Source organism: Hordeum vulgare, chromosome 5H (genome assembly GCF_904849725.1).
Source record: "Hordeum vulgare subsp. vulgare chromosome 5H, MorexV3_pseudomolecules_assembly, whole genome shotgun sequence".
NCBI classification, from domain to species: Eukaryota; Viridiplantae; Streptophyta; class Magnoliopsida; order Poales; family Poaceae; genus Hordeum; species Hordeum vulgare.
The window spans coordinates 405,856,532-405,872,267 of NC_058522.1; the positions used below are offsets into that span (position 1 = coordinate 405,856,532).

At 42.0% G+C, this 15,736-nt stretch overlaps 1 long non-coding RNA gene across 1 annotated transcript; it reads left to right on the forward strand.

Annotated features, from left to right (window-relative positions):
- The first annotated feature begins 4,788 nt into the window (after positions 1 to 4,788).
- LOC123398919 lies at positions 4,789 to 12,499 on the forward strand. The gene is made up of 2 exons (XR_006610283.1): positions 4,789 to 5,126; positions 12,173 to 12,499. It is a non-coding gene; the product is annotated as an uncharacterized LOC123398919 (long non-coding RNA).
- Positions 12,500 to 15,736: the final 3,237 nt, after the last annotated feature.

The window sequence follows — 15,736 nt, forward strand, 5'->3', positions numbered from 1 at the left end:
AACCACCATGTGCTTGATACATGGGCGACCTAGCATTCACTAAGTTGGATGAAGATCATGCTCCGCAGGATGTCCACACATTCACAGTTGCCAAAACATTGACGGGTGAGGACAATACAACACAACATTGACCAGATGGTTCATGCTATAGTAAAAAAGAAAGTGTGTCCCATTAATAAGAAGAGAAAAAACCCAAAGGAACCAAGTGATCCATGATGTTAAGGTGAGGAAGGACGAAACAAAAAGATAAGGTGTCACTAATGAACGCACTAATATTGACGCAATGCTGGTTGGAGCCAACGAAACGGGTTGATGAAGAGGCTATGAGTAGAAGATGTAGGGAAGGATAAGAAAGAGAAGCACAACAATTATCCCTTCTAGCAACGAATGGTATGTGGGCTGAAGGTGGAGCTTATGGTGACTAGGAATGCGTTCAGTTTGCCACTCGCCTCCCACGTCAGTACACATTTGTAATGTTGAATGGACCTTTGAGAATGCTCTTTACAATTAGTTGTTGTTTGTGTCAATAGTATTTGTTAGTCTAACCCACTCTATCACATTATAAATATAAAAGGTTTCATTCCTACCGAATGCATCGCGAAGGTGGCATTCCAAATTATAGGTATATCTATTGTGTAGTCACATTCTTCATGGAGGTTAATGCTAGAATATTTGTATGTCAGATGAACAATTTTCATGTATTTGTAACTAGATCACTAGAATAGGATACCATATTTTGACTATGAGTCGAGACTGCCTAGATATTTGTGTTATTCCCCATGAAATTGGTTATGTTGAATTTGCTACTCCCGAAGCTTCTCGCTTGATAATTGCTTCTATTCTACTGATAATCACTTCTGAATTTTATCACTTTTAAATTTTATTCTTTGGTGTGTTAGGATAATTATGTCATTGACGTTCCTTCCATATACCGGTAAAAGACTCTCCTATATAAATCTATCGGTGGCACCATGTTAGTCAGAATTGGGTTCATGAACGTAGCAGGATTCATATCATCATGATATGGGGCAACATGTTAGCAGAAGTTATATACACGGTTCTATCACTTGCACATTTGTTAAGGACTAGACATTATTTTACAATTTTCCATAGGCTCTTTCTCCAAATACCTTGTTATTCTTTCTTTGAAATGTTAGTTGTGGTCAACTTACTTCGGGAATACAAAGTACCAGCAGACTAGCACAAACATTAGTTGCACCAAAATTGATATGTATCTATATGTGTGATAAAGGCATTTTTTTGTTTGTATTCATCACTACTTGATCATGCTTCCTGCTATGTAGAAAAAAAATAGATGTTTCAGCTCATTTTTAATCTCATACTCCATTACAACGCTTCCTATATCTGGAATGTCAAGGTATAAAAATAGATCGTAGTTTGTAACTGATAATTAGTTAGATCACTAAAGTGGATTTTAATTACTTCTCATTGTTATATGCTATAATTTCCATGCATGTAAATTTTAACATGCATTGTGATTATGTTTGCAACTGATAAAAATATATTCATGGTTCGTGACAACACACGGACATTATACTAGTAAAGTTTGTTGCAGAGTTATTGCCTCACAATTTCGGGTCAAAAAAGGAAAGAAAGAAAGACACGAGTCCGACAGTAAGGAAAGCTGGAAGGAGAAAATATAGTAGTCCCTATGTTCCTAATATAAGATGTTCTAATTTTTTTCCCCTCAATTAGATGTATATATACATATTTTAGCGTGTTTATTCACTAATTTCAATACTTATGTAGTTCACATTGAAATATCTAAAATATTTTATATTTATGAACGGATGAAGTACTTCCAAAGTTTGGTTTACAAGTCCTTTTCGTATTTTGAGACAAAATTTAACCATAAATTTACCTAACAAAATCTGATTTATATGTAATGCAAATAATATTATTAGAAAAAAAAGAGCAAACAACGTATTTTTGTAACATACTATCACTTATGTTTTGCGTGCCAAACTTTGATCCAAAGTACGAGGGGTTATAAACCCGGATGGAGAAAATAACGCTGAACAATTTTAATTTGGATTTCTGACCCCACTCAAATTATAGAGGTCAGCCAGCAACTGGTCATGTCTTGTCAAACTCAGCTAGCATACCTTCTCCCCAAGGAGGATCGATATAACAGTTATGAAGTTGGCATCAAAACTTCATCTCGGTTCTATTTGCGATCTCAGTGCCGCCCCTACGGTCCCCTGCCCTCTGCCGGAAAACAAAAATTCACATGATAGGTTCCTATCGCATAAACTCAGCAGTTAGAGCACTGAAAAGGGAGGAGATCTGCAATCTAGCTAAGCTAGATGGACGGCTCCAGAAAAAAAAACGACTTGTACTATACTACCAGTAGTACGAGTACTGCACAGCCGGTGGCGACACGTCCGAGTCAGCATCAATCAAGGTACGTACTCTCCTCCTCCTCCTACTAGCTAGGTAGGTTGTTGTTTTCCCAGCCGAAGCTTGAGAATGCTGCCATCCTATTCGCAACCGCAACTGCAACTGGAAGCAGCATTAGGTTTGCACTCCAAAGTGACACCTTGCTGCAAGTGGCGGTCTATATGCTCGATCTCGAAAAAGAAGCCACCTTTGCTGCAAGTGCCGCATTTCCTAACGTTTTCTGGGATCAAGTGAAGCACACTCCGCCTGGGAGCCGGGACCATGTGTGCCCAAGTGGCGTGCAAACAATAGTGCACTTTGGGGTGAGCTTTTCACGGATTTGTTGCTGCGTAGCACCCACCGGCTATAGCAAGGTGCACGCATGATGCAAGATCGAGCCGATAAGACCGGACCGAATGAATATATTAGGGCAACTAGGAGAGAGAGAGAGAGCGGATTAGTTAGTTAAGTAGAGATCACTGCTCGTCTGCTGATGCTGGCACGGATGGGTGCCAGGGAGCGAGGAGCTACCACTAACCACTGGGCAATTGATAATTCGCATGATTATGTGTTGCCAGGTCACCGAAAGCCACTTCACTGGGATCTTGTGGCATCTTGAGAGTTGATTAATCCAGGGACGGGAATGGGGCTAGCTTTGTTTTGTGTACGTACGCACGTACGTACGTCACGTAGGATAGGTATCACTGGGCTAGCTAGTTTAGCTAGCCAGGGGGTGGGCATGCATGCGCTAGGCCCTTTAATTGACACCCGTCAGCCGTCACCCGTACGTCCGTCCATGATGGATGAACCAATCAACCACCATGAACACGACCTGAGAGCCGATGCTGATCCGTCGTCAAACTGGCGTATTACTAGCAGGACACAGGAGGTGCCTCTTGTGCGCCACCAAGAGGCGCGCCGTGCCGCGATGATTAGTAGCCGTGGAAAGCTGCGTCGTCTCGTGCAGGGCCCGGGTGGATGAAAGGGAAGCTTGCAATGGATAACCAACTCATGCACGGGCTGGTCCAACGATCGAGAGCGGTCAAGGAGAGAAGAGCACAGGGCAGCCAAGAGGAACCTCCTATTTGCCACATTTTGCCGCAAGTAGTCAAGGCTCCACACAGAAAAGATTGAGCGATCGTTCTAACTGGGCCGACCCATTCAAGCGGAAAATCTTCAGGCGAGTCGAGGATCCGCACAGGGGAGATTGAACGATCGTTCTAATTGAGCCGGCCCATTCAAGCAGAGCAACTTCAGACCGTTTTGCTGGTTTTGGGAACCTTCTAAATGTTTCAGACGATTTTTTTTCTGGTTTTGGAATACTTTTACAAGGTTCCCTGAATTAGTTTTTTTCTTTTTTTTCTGTTTCTATATCAAAAAATGTTCTGGATTTTTAAAATTTATTCTTTAAATATGTAAAATGTTTTTGTTTTTTTACAAATGTTCTAAAGTTTAAATAGTTTCCTTTTTCAAAAACATTCATAACTTTAAAAATGTTTGGGATTTTCAAAAAATGTTTGCTTTTTTATGAAAATGTTTCGTATTTTCAAACAATGTTCAAAATATCAAAATTGTGTTCAATTTTTAACCTAATTTTGTGTTCGAAAATTGTTCTTAAATTTCGAAAAATGTTCTTGCTTATAAAAAAAGTTCCAATTTTTAAGAATCATAGTTTTTTAAATTTTGTTAATAAATTAAAAAAATTAGGGTTTTCAAAAATTCTTCTGGATTTTTAAAAATTGTTCTTCAAATTCTAAAAATATCTTTGCTTTATAAAAAAATTGTTCTAAATTTTAAATAGTTTCAGATTTAAAAATATATTCATAACTTTAAAAAATTTTGGGATTTTCATAAATATTCGGTATTTTAAACAATCTTGAGTATTTTAATAAAAATGTTCTGTATTTTCAAAAAATGTACAGTATTTTCAGAAAAGTCATAGTTCGTGTGCAAATAAAAGCATAGTTTTATAGGACAAAGGCAAAAGAACTTCATGCAAAAGCGACGACCACGTCTATCATCATCTTGGTTGCTCTTCACTCCGCACCTCATTCATTAAGGTCATCGCCGCCCCCGAATCCATCGTCGACACTTGTTCCAACTCCAGATCCAAGCGGAGGGGAGAGGATGTCCGCCGGCGCCGGCGCCACCAAGGCTTCGCCCGGCGGCACGTGCCGACGGCGGCGGGGAAGGGGGGCTGGAGGAAGGGGAGAGGAAGTCGGCGGCTAGGGTTCGCCTTCTTGGTCGCCCAGGGGGGCGACTCGAGAGGGGAGGGGACATGCCGGTATATATGACATATATATTGTGTATGTATAAGGAAAAAGAAACTGTACATTATGTCAAGTATTTCAGGCTTCCAGCCCAAAACAGAGGCTTCCCTCCACTTCACGAGTTGGCCCATTGGATATAGCGCACGCACGCACGCAGATCAGATCGATCAGTCCTTCATCGCCCAAAAGAAATATCCATCGATCAGATCCAGGAGCCTAACCGGCCACCAGCACCTCCCTGGCGCCCCTGTTCTACTCCCACGCGATCGGCGAGCCGCCAGGCGGCCATGGCCAGGGCTGTTGCCATCGCCTGCTCGGCGATCGGACGTGCGCACGGCGGCGCGGACAGCGGACGGCGCGACTAATCTATCCCCGCTCACTTCAGTTCCGATCTCTGCAGTCGGCAGCAGAGAGCAGACATTGATTCAGTTTGAAACCAACATCCCACGGATTCAGGTATAATATGCTAATTAGATGTATTAATCCATCACTTCTGAAATTGGGGCCTCTTCTCTCATGCCAATTCTTATTTCTTGGTCGAATTGAATTCATCTATAGGGGCATGATTTTCTTCTTGTACTGCCAAACACTGTTTTTTTTTTTTGAGAATTACACAAACTGATCAATCAGCCTGGTTAAAGTCTTTCCTCAATGTATCACTCAGCTCATCTTGCATGCCGGCAAAGATCGCCCAACTTAGATGCAAAAGCTGCTAGGGCATGAGCAAGTTTGTTCTTGTCCCTCTGAAGCCATTTTTTCAGATGTGATCCAAAATGTCTACACCCCAACGAGAAGAGCGGGGTCCCCTGATAGTCCCTGGCAACTGCATTGCACCGCACCCGCTCTCACCCGTCGCGGCAACAAAGGGCGCGTCTGCATTTAGTTTAAACCACGCCGGTGATTGGAGGGCGCCATTGCTCTCTGATCGTACTCAGAGGAACCGGGCACTGATCGTCATACAAATTCATACAGAAAACGCCCCTCTCGGCCTCTGATTTCCCCTGTGCGATCCTGACTTCTTCCTCATACTTGAGCAGGAAAGCAACTGATCCCGAGATGGTTTCCTTTCCATTACTGTGGATTATATTATCCCGGAGAAACCATGCCCGCCATAACATGAGTAGGATTTTGTTTCGGGTATCACCATCGCATGTATTTAGGAGGTTCTGAAGCCAATCCTCCCCGTGTACCGGAAAGCATTTTCTTTTGGGAGCCTCCAATGATCTCTCATTGCTTGTCTCAGGGCTCTACTTTTCATACACGATATAACATCATGGAACTCATCTTCCTCCGTGTTGCCGCAAATATCACAAGTGTTGTCCGTAGCAACAGTTCGTCTGCATTTGTTAGCTTTGGTGGCTAGATGTTTGTAGCCACCCTCCATCCGTGTATTTTAATTTTTCCGGGGATTCTCTCTTTCCAAATAAGATCCCAGCTGCTGCGGTCGTCAACACTCGCAGTGGAGCTAGAGGTCTGGGGCCGCTCCCTTTTGTTGCCATCTCTAGCCTGTAGGCACTCTTCACAGTAAAATTGCCGGAGTTCTCATAGTGCCAAGCCACACAATCCACAGTCTCCCCTTTTGGTATTCTTATTCTGACAATTTCAGAAGCATCAAAAGGATTGAATATCCTGTTGGTAAGTCCATGGTTCCACTCTTTAGTGACCGGATCAATAAGTTGGTTTACCCATCTCAGCCTCGGCCTCCATGTGAAGTTAGCAACCTTTAGGCCCTCTTTCCTTGGGATCCATTGGTTCCTTTGGATTTGGATGTTGTTTCCATTACCACCCACTCTCCAAATTAGCCTTCTCTTCAGCAGCTCTAGGCCGAACTCAATTCCTCTCCAGGTCGGAGATGCATCATATGCAAAAAAACCGTGTCTAATAGTTCTCCTTTAGGGTAGTATTTGACTTGAGGACCCTCGCACACAAACTGTCCGGATGGTGGATCAACCTCCATCCATTTCTTACCAGCAATGCTTGGTTGAATAAGTGCATGTCCCTTAAACTGATGCCTCCTCCTCTCCTTGGTTTTGTCATATTGTCCCATTCATCACCCCAATATAAGTCTCTAATCAGTCTCTCATACTTGTCATAGAACCCCATGGACACCTTAAACAAAACCATAGTAAAGGTAGGTAGGGCTTGGACAATTGATTTTACATGGACTTCGACATATGTCTGCCCGACCCGTTGGTGCATCTTTTCATGAACCTTTCCATATTCGATAAAATTATCTTCCTTAATTCTACTATCGGGGGTAGGTAAGCCAATGTATTTTCTTTCAAAAGTTGAGGCCTCAACTTCGAGTACCTCTCTAATGCCATTCTGGATAGGGTCCAGACATTTCTCACTGAACAACAAAGAGCACTTATTTGGGCTTACGAGCTGACCAGTGCCCCTCTAGAAAGTGGATAGCATGTATTTTACCACCTCTGCTTGATCAACTGAAGCTTTGAAAAAAAGAAGGCTATCATCCGCGAAGAGCAGATTAGAAATTCCTGGGCTTCCTCGAGCAACTTTAGCGGCAAGATGTCGCCACCACTAACTTCCATCTGCAGAATCCGTGATAGGCCATGTGCCGCAAACAGAAATAAGTATGGGCTGAGGGGGTCACCTTGTCTAAGCCCACGGGTCAGTTGGAATCTCTCTAGTAGTTCTCCATTGCATTCCACAGAGTATCTCACGGACCGGACACGAACCATAATCCATGCTATCCATTTTTTGCCGAACCCATATTGGTCCAAAACACCCTCCAAGAACCTCCAATCCACCCTGTCGTAAGCCTTGGCGAGGTCAAGCTTGTATGCACAGTGTGTGTTCGTAGGATAACTGCTATGCTGGATTTTGTGGAAACATTCAAAAGCAATCGGTGCATTATCCGTAATCATTTGGCCGGGAATAAACATAATCTGTGTCTCGGATAAAAGGCCATCCGAGAGGGGACGCAGCCGGTTGACCAAGCATTTTGAGAGCACCTTGTAGATGACATTACATAGACTAATCGGTCTGAAATCCTTCAACGATCGTGGATCATTACCTTTGGGAATGAGAACAATGGCGGTGTCGTTTAGGCCCTTGAGCATGATTCCCTCATCAAAGAAATTATGTACAACCTTCACTACATCAGTCCTCAAAAGCCCCCAATTCCTTTGGTAAAATCAGGCAGGGAGACCATCCGGTCCAGGGGCCTTTAGCGGTCCAATCTGAAAAAGCGCATTGCCGATTTCCTTATCAGTAAATTCTTTCTCGAGTTCATCATCCATTTCTTGGCTGATCATCCGTGTGAACATGTCTAATAGTTCGTGTGGGTTAACATTCTTGTCCTCGGTAAACAGTTCCTTAAAGTAATTTGTTTTCATGCTCTCGAGGTCCTTCTCAACCCACTGACCTACTCCATTTTGCACTTCCATAATGGTGTTTTGTTTTCGTCTGCAAGTAGCTCGCTCGTGAAACCATTCCATGTTCATATCCCCCTCACGTAAATATGTTGCTTTAGACCTCTCTCGCCACATGATCGCCTCGCGTAAGAGTAATTCAACCAACTCATCCGCAACCCTTTTTATCTCCCTGTCATTTGTTGCACTCTGCGATTTATTCATGAGGGATTGCAGTTTACTCCGGAGCTTTTTTTGTTTGCCTAGCTAGCAACTGAACCAAACTCCGAATTACTCCATTTGCCGAGCCCCTGCTGTAATGCACACACCTTGTTCTGAACCTCTTGTCGTGTTGCAGCAGATCCTCCCTTGCTCCAAATTTCCTGAACCAACTCATCCATCGACCCCTCTCTCTCCCACATATGGCTTCGTATCTGAACTCCTTTTTCTTTCTATACACCATGTTGCCTCCAAACTAAAGTAGAAGCGGGAGATGGTCAGACCTTGCTGAACAAAAATACTGAATGTTAGCATTTTGAGTTATATTCTAGAATGTATATTTTTCACGTTGTATGAGGGGTTTCCTCCACATTTACCATCTGTACTTGTATATATATATATATATATATATATATATATATATATATATATATATATATTGGTCATTTGCTTTCAGGGAATACAAGTTGCATATTTCTAATGGTATTAGAGCATAGGTATTTTAGCACGCGCAACTCGTGCTTGATCCTCTCCTCATCGTCGGCACGTTTCTTTTGGTCCGGTTGTTGCTTCCTACTCCTCCAACTACCCAACCTCTCCGCCTTGTCCCGATCCACCTCGCGTCGCTCGCGTCAAGCCGCTGCGAAGGCGCTTGATCTCCGTATCTCGTCGCTGCTCCTGTTTTCGCCTTGAGCCGCCGCAAAGGTGCCCGATCTCTGCGCCCGTCACTGCCCTCGTAGCCGATCTTCACCGCCAAACACCGCCCTCGCGTTTTCCCCGGATCCCGGACCGCCGACCTTGTCAGATCTTTGCCGCTGCCGCCCCCTCCCTGGGTCTACATCCTCCTTAGCACTCTCTTTTTTTAGGCAAATGTCTTCCTATTCTCTCCTATAGGGTTGGAGATTGTCTTCACAAGAGTAGTCCACTGAGGATAGATACCGTCACATGGGTAGTCTCATTTGTTGTAGTGGTGGCCACTAATCACAAGATTGAGCTCTGGGCAGTTGCCTTTTGCAAGCCCTGCAAACACCGGAGAGTGTTGAAATACATTGATGTCGTTGTGAGATCCGGCCATGTCAAAGAAAGAGTGTAAAATCCAGAAATGTTGAGCCATGGCCTCAAATATGACAGTGGAAGCTTTCACATGGCCCCTATACTATCCCTGCCAAGTAGAAGGGTAGTTCTTTCACTCGTAGTGCATACAATCTATGCTACCAAGAATCCCCAGAAAGCCCTTACTCGCATTGATCCCCAACAACAAGGCTGTATCTACAATATTTGGCTCCCTCAAGTGCTCCGGGCCAAACACTGCTACTAGAGCCTTGCAAAACTTGTACATGTACTCTAGTCATGTGGAGTTGCTCATTCGGACATAATGGTCAATGAGACCAGCGAATACTCTGTATGCAAGCATTCGAATAGTCGTAGTTCTTTTCTGATAAGAGGAGAAGACAATCTTTCTGATACATGGCAAAACCGAGGGTGTTGACCTTTTCACACTTGGAGGGGAAAAGGAGAGAAATCAAACAAACACTCAAGACAATCTTCGATCACACATCTGCTAAACCCATGAAACACAAGAGGATGCAATGATTCGAGTCCAATACGGGATACAAGTAAAGATGATAGTTCTTCCCACTCAAAGAGATGTTGCCTTGAATCCTTAGAGGATTTTTCCTATGATAGGGATCTTCTCACAAAAAGGTCATCTCCATGGAGGAGGAAGTGGAAGGAGCAATGCTCAACTAGCTAAGAGCCAAACATATGCTAAGCCTAGATGGAGGAGTCCTTTATATAGTCTTAGGCGAGAGAGAGGGGAGAGAGGGGGCCTTCGGCCCGTGTCTGTCTAAGCAAGGGCCGAATGTCTAGCCGGGGCCCTCATGTCTGGGGCTTCTTGGGACACCAGATGTCCGGACAGGAGAGACACAAGTCCGCGAGGTTCTGGACCCTCTTTGCTGGATTTCCACTCGAGGTCTGGATTTCTAAACGGGTGCCTTATGTCCGGCTAGGGGGTGGATGTATGTTTAGCGGCCGGATGTTCGGCCGCTGAAGCTTCAGCTGGCCTTCGATTCTGGACTGGTGGCGCCGGATTTCTGGGCCCTCGGCCCGATGACCAACCGCTGGGAGGTCTTTGTGACTTCCTTTGGAGCTTGCCTTCATCCATCTTCTCGTTTGTCTCTGTGGTTACTTGTCCTTCACTCCAAGTGTCTCCGAGGTCGTCTTCATGATACCGAAGTATGAAAAACATTCCTCCTTGAGGTAGCGACCATGTCTCAAGTGGACAGAACTATGGATCGGTAAGGAGAGATGTCACCTCGATTTCGATGGCGCGTCTGCGAGCTCTTGTCATAGGATCACTTGGAGCTTGAGAGGGTGTTGTAGAATCCATGGGGATGACCATGGGATGCTCCCCATCACTTTCCGAGGTCCTCCTCCCTGCACTCGAAATAGTTATCGTATACCCCATCCCCTCCCAGATACGGCTGAACACATGTCTAGTCATCCGAAAACGGCGCCTTAATAGGTGGTGTTTGAAGAGGGGGTTAGGGGACTAGAAGTAATCCTTTCAGAGTAGGCAATGACAGCTCTCTTTGTTACGATTCAGTGTCGGAGTATGGCCCGGGATCGAGCCATTGAACACCATTCACTCCCTACTCATTGTTGGGAAACATAGTATAAACCAAAAAAAGGCCCTACAATGGACTAGGAACACCATGAACATAAAATAACGGTTACGATCAAATGGTTACCAACTTTGAGTTGCAGCAGAAGAAGATGAGTCGGTGTAAATCATTGATGAAGTCCCTCAATCACTAGATGAATGATCTAGTGAACCGCCCACAAACAATCCCTCGAACGTAAGGTCGAAAGCACAACATCTCTAAGAGTTGCAACGTAAGGTCTTCATGATCCGACAGTGCTTCACCGTGCAGGGCTAATCATCGCCTGGGAATTAGAGGGAGGATATTAAAACCACACTCTGCTTCAATTACGAGGATCAGATGATTACAATTAGAGGGAGGAGATTAGAACCATTCGTCGTAACAAGAAATTGCAACATACTCGTTTTGGTGGTGATAAATAGGTATCACATCGAGTAAAATGTTTGTAGCAACAAACTATTGCTACAATTTGAACCTTTTGTGGCGATACTCTATTTCAAAAAAAACTTAGCTTGGTGGCGCTAAATAGCTACGACAATGGGCAAAATATTTGTAGCAAGAAGCTACTATGACAATGTAAACCTTGTGAGCCGATACTCTATTTCAACAAAACTTACTTTCATGGTGCCACACAATTATTGCATCGTGAAGAAAAATATGATGCCAAGCTATTGCGACAATATAAAGTGCTTGACTGCAACATCCTAATGCAACAAAACACATAGGCATGGCGGCTGAGATTTGAAGCAATACTACATTTTTCGTAGTGCTAACATGTGGCAACCGAAAGTGGGTTATGTTAATAGCCTATTGCAACCATAAAAATAAAACATGTATTCAATTACAATATTCAAAATCATACATATAATATCTAGATTTATAAAATTCATAATTCTCGTAGCAAGTATCCATCAAGTGAACAAATGTAATTTAGCCATCCAAATTAAATGTCAAGACTAAACTGTCCGTGTTCTCGAGTCCAGTCTAGATAGTTCTTTGGATCCTACAATTAAGAAATCGGAAAAAAGTTCTAGTTAATGAGCCCAACATAACATATGCCATATAATATTCCAACCCATTGTTGAAAAGAAATGGCGCGAGCCTACCTGGACTAATACCGTGTCAGCAAGTATGTAACTAAGGGATGAGAATACTTTTACAAGTGTAAATTTCTAAAGCTAAGCACAAGTACATCTACTAAAGCTTCCGAAATTGATTTAAGTTGTGACTCGATATATAATTTCAGTTAACTTCGCGTCCCTAGCTAGCACATATTTGGTTTTTGTTCAAGTTGTGACGCAATGCAACAACAACATATGGTGAAAGAGAAGAAGCAGCTATCTAATTATGATGGTTGATGACGTATAAAATGGAGGTGAACATGAAGATAAAGAAAGGTTATGACTTGCCATTGCTTCAAACATCGAGAATTCCTTGTTGCACCTTGTATGATCGCATTTGGAGTCTTATTAGGACTAGATATATGTAAAAGAGTATTTTGTAAGTTTGGAATACTATTTTCTTTGTCAACCTTCTTCGTAGGCACGGGTATATAGAAGTGCACTTTTGGAAATGCAAGTAAGCAAAATAAATCATACAAGGTCACAAACATATGGTTGTAATCACTTGTTGGTTCCCATATGTTCTGCTCAATTCTGCAAACTTTTCCATCAAGTTTTCTTTTTCAAATTCCAGTCTTGATATTCGCTACGCTTCCAACAATCTTTCCCTTTCAGCATGCTCTTCTTTTAACCTCTCCTCAAGTTGTTCTCTCTTAGCACGCTCCAAGTTTATCCTCTCTTGTGTGTTTGCATGTTCAACTTGTAATTGATCTTGCAATTCGTTGACCAGTTGGCTGAGCTCAGAGTTTTGATGTTGGGTGACTACTGTAGCACGAGCTTGCTCTTCATTCTAGATATGAAACCTTTCAAAATTAGTTGAATGTTTGGTTGCGTATCTCTACTTACGAGGCTGCGATGACTTGCATTACAAAGTGTCTTTGTATGCGGTCTAAAAAATATTGTTTCTCTGCTCACTTGAAAGTGGACCTTGAGTTCCAGTTTCTTTGTTTTTCAACCTCTTGACATGCTTTGTCCTAAACATGAAAAGACCAATTATAGGTATGGCATCAATATTGACACTATAAAAGATGAAAAAATAATAACATGATCCAACAATAACATGATCCAACGCATGAATAATCCCAGCTCATGATGAAGCATGCCAAATGGACATCATTGAATAACTATAGAATAACCGAAAGTCAGTGTGCTCGCGTAAACATCATGTGACTCTGTGTTAGACCATGTTCCATTATTCGTGTGGGTGAGTTCCCACATAACAATATAATTTGGCTCTTCTTCGGTTTTTAAGTTTCTCTGAAAGTAATATAACAACGAGATGCTTGAAACATGAAACCATATTTAGCAGCGAGACATACATATTTAGTTACACTCATACCTTGTGAAACTTACTTGCGAGTAAGATTTTGGTCCAATTATGTGCTTTATCTTTTCTTTCTTATGGTTATCGGCGTTCTTTTGGACGCATTCCTATTAATTAATTGAAAACCAAACATAATCAACTAGACAAGAAATTTGATCTTAACACATAATAGAGAAACACTCATCTTAGAGATACCTGAAATTTTGAATCAGTCCCAAAGTACTCAATCATCCCTTCCGACTCTTTTGGTTGTAAATCTTCCGGGAGATTAGCCATTCTAGTTGCCTTCATTTTGTATGCCTTGTAAGTGCAGCCTAGAATTGATTGTCAACCTTTATATCGCTCTTTCGTAATTTTGAGAACTTTTTTCTTGTGTTTTTGGTGTATCTTCCATGTCACATTTGTCCTGTGCAGCATACAATAAATGAACATACATAAGCAATGCATTATCGATAGTAAAAAAGATTACACATGTCAAAAAGGTTTTACGTACTATCGTATATGCAACAATGAGTCAATGTATGATAGGGTGAATTTGCGACCATGATCCTCACTGCTAAATGGAAAAAAAAGTTACCACTCATTGGAGTGAGGACGTGGTCGGACATTCATCCTACCATCCATCGACTCATTGTTGCAGAAATGATAGTGCGTACAACCTTTTTGTCATGTGTTATCTTATTTTACCATCGATAATGCACTGCTTATGTATGTTGATTTGTTTTATTTTGTACAAAACAAATGGGACCTGAAAGATACACCACAAGCAGAAGAAAAGTTCTAAAAATTGCGAAAGAGCGATATAGAGGCTCGCGATCAACTCTAGGCTCCACTTACAAGGCGTACAAAATGGATGCAACTAGAATGGCTAATCTACCGGAAGATTTACAACCAAAAGAGTGGGAATGGATGACCGAGTATTTTGACACTCATTAAAAATTTCAAGTTATCTCTAAGATCACTGTTTGTCTACTGTTTGTTAAAATGAAATGGCTTGTCTAACTGGTTATATTTGGTTTCAATGAATTGATAGGAATGCAGCCAAAAGAACTCCAGTAACCATGAGAAAAGAAGACAAAATAGAGAATTGGATCAAAAACTGACTCACAAGTAAGTTTTGAGAATATATGAGTCTAACTAAATATGTATGCCTCGCTGCTAAATATGGTTCCATGTTTCAAGCATCTCGTTGTTATATTACTTGCTGAGAAACTTGGAAACTGAATAAGAGCCAGATTGTATTGTTTTGTGGGAACTCACCCACGCAAAGAATGGAACATGGTCTAACATAGAGCCCGAGGATGTTTACATGAGTACACTGATTTTTGGTTATTCTATAGTTGTTCAATGATGTGCATTCGACATGTTTCATCATCAGCTGGGATTATTCATGCGTTGGATCGTGTTATTTTTGTTTCATCTTTTATAGTGTAAATATTGATGCAATAGCTACAAGTATTCTTTTAAGTTTTCGGACAAAGCACGTCAAGAGGTTGAAAACGAAGAAACTAAAACTCAACGTCCACTTTTAAGTGAGCAAAGAAACAATATTTTCCAGAACGCATAAAAAACACTCTGTAATGCAATCTAAGACTCGTGGTTACTGATGCATGTCCAAACTTTCAACTAGTACTGAAAGGTTTCGAATCCAGATTGAAGAGCAAGCTCGTGCTATAGCAGTCACCCAACAGCAAAATTGTGAGCTCAGCCACGAGGTCAATGAATTGCAAGATTAACTATAAGCTGAGCGTGCGAACACACAAGAGAGGATTAACTTGGAGCATACTGAGAGAGAATAACTTGAGGAGAGGTTAAAATAAGAGCATGCTGAAAGGGAAAGATTGTTGGAAGCGAAGCGAACATCAAGACTGGAATTTTAAAAAAAAAACATGATGGCAAAGTTCGCAGAATCGAGCCAATAGATGAGAACCCAACAGGTGATTACAGTCATATGCTTGCGACCTTGTAAGATTTATGTTGCTTACTTGCATTGCTAAAAGTGCAGTTATATTTACAGGTGCCTACGAAGAGGATTGCCAAAGAAAATACTAACCGAAACTTGCAAAATAGACTTTTACAGAGTAGTCCTTATAAGACTCCATGTGCAAGCCCAACTATCATTTCTTGAAGTGCGCTCATACAAGTTGCATGAAGGAATTCTCGAATGTTTAAAGCAATGGTAAGTCACAACCTTGCTTTCTCTTCATATTCACCTGCATTTTATATGTCATTGGACTTCATAATTAGCTAGCTGCTTCTACTCTTTCACCATGTGTTGTTGTTGCATCAAGTCACAACTTGAACAAAACCAAACATGTGCTAGATAAGGACATGAACTTAACTGGAATTATACATCAAGTCGCTA